The sequence below is a fragment of the Canis aureus genome, chromosome 24 (genome assembly GCF_053574225.1).
Source record: "Canis aureus isolate CA01 chromosome 24, VMU_Caureus_v.1.0, whole genome shotgun sequence".
In the NCBI taxonomy this organism is placed as follows: Eukaryota; Metazoa; Chordata; class Mammalia; order Carnivora; family Canidae; genus Canis; species Canis aureus.
The window spans coordinates 12,689,342-12,695,779 of NC_135634.1; positions in this window are offsets into that span (position 1 = coordinate 12,689,342).

Consider the following 6,438-nt stretch of genomic DNA (forward strand, 5'->3'; position numbering starts at 1 on the left):
AGGCAGCGCTAAACCACTGAGCAGCGCTAAACCCGGGCAGCACCCCCATGAAGCTGTTGAACAAAAATGCCTTTCCGATTTTTAGAAGCTCTATTGTTTAACAGAGGGTTTTTTTTTTTTAAGATCTCTTTTTATTCATTTGAGAGAGATATAGAGCACAAGCAGGGGAAAAGGCAGAGGGAGAGGAAGGAGCAGACTTCCCACGAGCTGGGAGCCTAATGTGGGGCTCAATCCCAGGACCTGGGGATCATGACCTGAGCTGAAAGCAGATGCTCAACCATGTGAGCCACTCAGATGCACCTAACAGAAATTGTTTGTAAGGCTTGCCCTAACATACTTAGAAGGCTAAAGAGGTCCAGAATATGCCATTTTAAAATAAGCCACTTTTGGGCAGCCTGGGTGGCTCAGTGGTTTATCACCGCCTTTGGCCCAGGGTGTAATACTGGAGACCTGGGATTGAGTCCCACATCGGGCTCTCTGCATGGAGCCTGCTTCTCCCTCTGCCTGTGTCTCTCATAAATAAATAAATAAAATAAATAAACAAATAAATAGATAGATAAATAAATTTTTAAAAATAAAATATGCCACTTTAGCTTAAGGATTATTTTGAGCTGAAGGCAATTGAGAGTCAGGGAGAGAGTTCCCTTTGCTGCCTAAAAGTAGGTATTCCACCCAGAGAGTCTGCATAAACAAATCTTACTAAAATAACCTTCATCTTCCATTAGTTTCCCTCACATACTACCTAGTCACTCCCCCACAATTCATCATCTCTTCCCTTCGTTAAAATGGCGTATACCCGCCACCCTCAAGTCTAGTCACTTCTTTTTGAGTTTCACTTCTTTTCTGTGAATTCTCATGCAGACAATATATTAATCACATTTGTGTTCCTTTTTTCCTCTTAATATATCTTGTCAGATTCCAAGGCTATATGCAGAAGCTATATGGCCTTTAATGACCTAATCACCTGAGTCACTTCTACCATTATTATATTGGCCAAAGAAGCCATAAGCCCTCCAGATTCAAGATGGGGGGACATATGCTCTACTTCTTGATGGGAGGTCTGTCAAAAATGTTTGGTTGTTCTTTAAAATTGCACATGCACATACATGTATTTATAACATACATAGAATGCAGCCTGAAAGGAAACATACCAAAACATGAGTGATTAAGAGAGAATCACTGCTATGGTTTAAGGGGAAATTCTATTGTTTTTTCTTTTTCTTGTCCTTAGATTCTTCTGTATTTTCCAAATTTTCTATAATCATATTTATTTTGTAATAAACAATTATTTATGCTTTATTTCCTATTATGACAAATTTAAAGAACATTCGAAAGACAAATCGAATAAGAAACTCCCATGTACCCATCACCTAATTCAATAATGATCAACTCATAGCCCATCTTGTTTCATTCATATCTCCCCAATATTCTGAAGGAAATGCAAAGTGTCATATCTATTCATCTCTAAATGTTTTAGAGTGTATCTCTAAGATAAATGGGCACTTGGGGGACCCTGGCTGGCTCAGTAGGTAGGGTGTGTGACTCCATGTTGTGAGTTAGGGCCCTATATTGGCATACAGACAACTTTAAAAAATCATAAATAACAATAAAATAGAGATGGACACTTTTACCATTATTATATCTTAAAAAATAGCACTTCTGCATAGCCAAGTCAACTCTATGGAAGAAAATATTTGCAAATCATGTATCTGATAAGGAGTTAATATACAAAATATAGAGAACTCATATAACAAATCCATGGAGAATGTTGGCATCAGAGGAGGGAAAAGAAAGAAGGGAACAAATGTGTTGGAAAATTATAATCTAACAATGAAGAAAACAATAAGATACATAAATGAAAGGATGGGAAGAAGGGAGATGATAGTTATTTTGAATTCATTCATGTAAAAAAACAAAAAAAATGAATTCATTCATGTATTTATTCCTTTAGTCAGTCACTCTGTTTACTGAGCCCCTGCCAAACTTTAGACTCTATTTTGTGTATTATAGCATTGATAAAACTATCAGAGGAAAGTCAAGATGGAAAGAAGAAATATTTGGAAAGGAGGTATGGGCTTCTTTACATAGTTCCCTGGACATTTATTTAGCTTAGTGTGTTCCAGGAATTGGAGGCCATATACAATGAAAGACTGGGATAAAGCAGGCTTTCTTGGATGATGAACCATGTCAGAGTTGGTATGAGAGGTGTGATAGCCACACCTAGCCAACCCTCAGGGACCGAATATCCAGGTTTAGGACATAAAAGCTGACATTTGCAATGAACAAATTTAAGGAATTTTTATAAATTGTTATTAATTTATTTTTAAGGTATATCTATTTTTTCTTCCAAATGTGACACAGAAATTGTGAAAAATACAAACCGTCAGAAATAGAAATTATCAAGAGTGAGTGAAAGCCCCCCAAAACCACTATTAAGGTTCTACTAAATTTTTCTAGATTCATAATATTCTTTTTTCTACTTGCAAACATTTGTAAAACACTGAATTTCTCTTTCAAAAAACAATTTCTTCTTTGGACCTTAGCTAATGATGGCTAACATTTATTGAAAGAAATTAAGTAATTTGCCTAGGGCCACCCACCTAGTAAATGGTAGATCAAGAATTCAAACCCAGAGGTACTCAGATGACTCAGCTGGTAGAACATGTGATTCTTGATCTTGGTGATTGTGAGTTCAAGTCCCCCACATTGGGGGTAGAGTTTACTCAAGGAAAAAAAAAGAATTTGAATCCACAGTCCAGCTATAGGGTACACATTACAAAGGCTCTCTAGAGCAGTGCTATTCATTTTTTTTTAAAAAAAAGATTTCATTTATTTACTCATGAGAGACACAGAGAGAGAGAGGCAGAGGGAGAAGCAGGCTCCCGGTAGGGAGCCTGATGTGGGACTTCATCCCAGGACCCTGGGATCACAACCTGAGCTGAAGGCAGATGCTCAACCACTGAGCCACCCAGGCATCCCTATAGCAGTGTTATTCAATAGAAATATCATTTGATCCATATACATAATTTTAGTTTTTTATAGACATATTAAGAAGATGTAAAAGAAACCATTGGAATTGATGTTAATATATCTTATTTAACCCAATATACCCAAATTATTATCATTTTAACATGTCAATAATGTTAATAATGAAAATTATTTTTTTAATAATGAAAATTATTATTCTTTGTTTCACACTAAGTCCTAAATTCTGCACTTTCAGCACATCTGAGTGACATAGCCACATTTCTTTAAAGATTTACTTATTTATTAGAGGGGGGGTGTGAGTGTGCAAGCAGGTAGAGAGACAGAAGGAGAAGACCTTCAAGCAGACTCCCCTGCTGAGCAGGGAGCCCAAGGAATGGGGAAGGAGAGCGGGGCTGGATCTCACAATCCATGAGATCATGACCTGAGCAGAAACCAAGAGCCAGCTGTTAAGCCCACCAAGCCACCCAAGCGCCCCATGGCACAGCCACATTTCGAGTGCTCAGTAGCCGTGTGTGGCTGTGGCTACTGTACTGGATGACGCAGAGCCAGGCAGTTTGGTGTGTTCTTTCAACAGATGTTTCCTGCAGGCCCACTCTGTGTGGAGCACCATGCTAGGTACTGGGAATCAGTGATGAATGAGACACAGAGCTTACTTTCCAGTGGAGGAATCACTGGAGAAACAATAGAGCAAATAAATCTAAACCACTTACCAGATAACTTGAAATTGTGAGCGCTGCTACAAAAAAGAGAGATGTAGAGAATTACTAGAGACACTACTTGAGATAAGGTGGCCAGGAGAGAGATTTTTTTTTTTAAGATTTTATTTATTTACTCATGAGAGACGCACCGAGAGAGGCAGAGACACAGGCAGAGGGAGGAGCAGGCTCCCTGCGGGGAGCCCAATGTGGGACTCGATCCCAGGACCCCGGATCATGACCTGAGCCAAAGGCAGCCGCTCAACCACTGAGCTGCCCAGGTGCCCCCAGGAGAGAGATTTTGGCAGAGGTGACATTGGAATAGAGAGCTGCGTGGGGAAGACAACAATAACGCCACCACCAAGAGGCTAATTCTTTTGGAGAGCTCATTATATTCATTCATTCATTCATTCATTCATTCATTCATTATATATATGAGGAGACCAAAACAGAAGATGTTAAGTAAACTGCCCAAGTTTCCATGGTGACTGTTCAGGTGCCCCTGGAGCGGCCTCAGGAAGGAGAGGTGCTCAGGCAGAGGGATTAGACTGTACAAGGCTCAGGGGGACCGTGACAGGTGGAATAAGGACCCCCACCACCCCCGGGTACCCGTCCCCAGCACCCCTGAATAGGGCCTCACAGGGCTAAAGGGACTTTGCAGATGTGATTAACTTAAGGATCCTGAAATGGGGAGATGATCCTGGGTTATCTGGGTGCACCCAGTGTTGTCACTGGGGTCCTTAGAAGAGGGATGCGGAGGGAGATTTGGTGACAGAGGCGATGGCTAAGGAAGCCAGAGGTTGAGTGACTGAAGGAAGGGGCAGGAGCCAAAGAACACAGGCATCCTCTAGAAGCCTGAGGGCAAGCGGACGGCCTCTCCCCTGCAGCTTCCAGCAGAGCGCTGACACCTTGAGTGTAGATTTCTGACCTTCAGAACTGTAAGAGAATCAATTAATATCATTTCAAGCCACCGAGTTGGTAATTTGATGGCAGCAATAGAAAAGGAATGTAGGAACTACATGTGTGGTCTTTCTCTGTACTCTTTCCAGCCTCCAGGTCTCCACTTTAGCTGTTCTCTGGGCAATCGGAGTCCCTTTCTCAGTCCCTCTGCTCGGCTGGCCCACTTCGAACTCTGCTAGAAGTTTCCTGACTCCCCAGGCTTGGTTTCTCCTTCCTCTGTGTTCCTTGAGCACTTTGTATAAACTTTGTATAACTCACTTATGACATTTAAAAAAAAAGATGTTATTTATTTGAGAGATACAGAGATAACAACAGAGATAGAGAGAGAGAACATGAGTGGAGAGGAGAGGGAAAAGCAGTCTCCCCGTGGAGCAGGGAGCCCAACATGGGGCTTGATCCTAGAACCCTGAGATTATATCGAAGACGCTTAATTGACTGAGCCACCTAGGCACCCCTATGACATTATATTATAATACACCCTTCTAAGATTTCTTGCTTTTAACAATGGACTTCCTGAGGGTAGGGATCCTATATTTTGCCTCTTTGTGTCCCCAGTAATCAGCAGAGGGCCTGGTAAATCATAAGCAGTTCATCTACTTTTGTGGAATAAAAACAATCAAACCGAAGACCGCAGTAAGGAATCACATCACACAGGGTTCCCTTCACAAAAGCAGCTTGCTCAGCAGTACCTTGTATTCTCTGGCCAGCTTCTGACTGCCACAAAAGGGTGAGGCAGTGCCTTACCACCCTCACACTCTCATGCCCCAGGAAGACTTCCCATTCCCTTCCCAAGCAGTGTGACCTTGAACTGCTCCATCTCATAGGCATCCTAAATCAGACCGCCTTCCCTAGAACTGAACAGTTTGACCCCATATCATTATTTCTGGTGGTTGAGGCCCTACCAGCCAGTGATTAATGAGGTGAGGAAGGATTTAGAGAATTTTAAGAGATCTAGTTGCAACTTGGTACACTTGTTACATTATCTGTAGGAAAAGTGACAACAATTTAGTCAATGTTCTTTTAAATCATCCTATTTTTTTCTCAACGTACAGTAAGGTTCAAATAAGAAAAAAATTTAAAACATCATCTGCAGTCCCTCCATTCATAATCACTGATAACATTTTAAAAGTTTATTACTAATTTTAAAATTAGTACATTCCTATTGTCAAAAATATAAACAATGCAGAAGAACATAAAGTAAAATGTAAAGGAATACTCACTTCCATTCTTCAGAATTAATCACTATTAATATTTGGTTGTGCTTTCATCCAGCCTTTAGAAAAAACAAAACAGGGGACACTTGGGTGGCTTAGCCAATGAAGTGTCTGCCTTTGGCTCGGGTCAAGATCTCAGGGGATCTGAGCCCCACATGGGGCTCCCTGCTCAGAGGGGAGTCTTCTTCTCTGTCTCCCTCTGTGTGCTCTCTCTCTCTCAAACAAATGAATAAAATCTAAAAAAAAAAAAAAAAAAAAAGTAAAGCAACCGTTTTTTTTAAAGCACAAGATCTCAACGATAGTAATGAAAACAAATAATAAATTGAACAAAACTTACTAAGATCAATTAATTTAAAAGATCCTAGTCTTGCTTTTATGAACGACTAACCTAATCATTTTGTGCCTGTGCATGAGCCTATTGAAAAACTAACCCTCTCTCAGAAATTCTGTGTACAGTGGATAAGGATAACAGGATGGATGAGGACTCTCACTATACTTTATCTGCACAGTTTGGTTACCCACATAACAGCTACATTTTGTGAGTGGTGAAAATAAGACTGCTGAAAATGAGGTCTGAACTC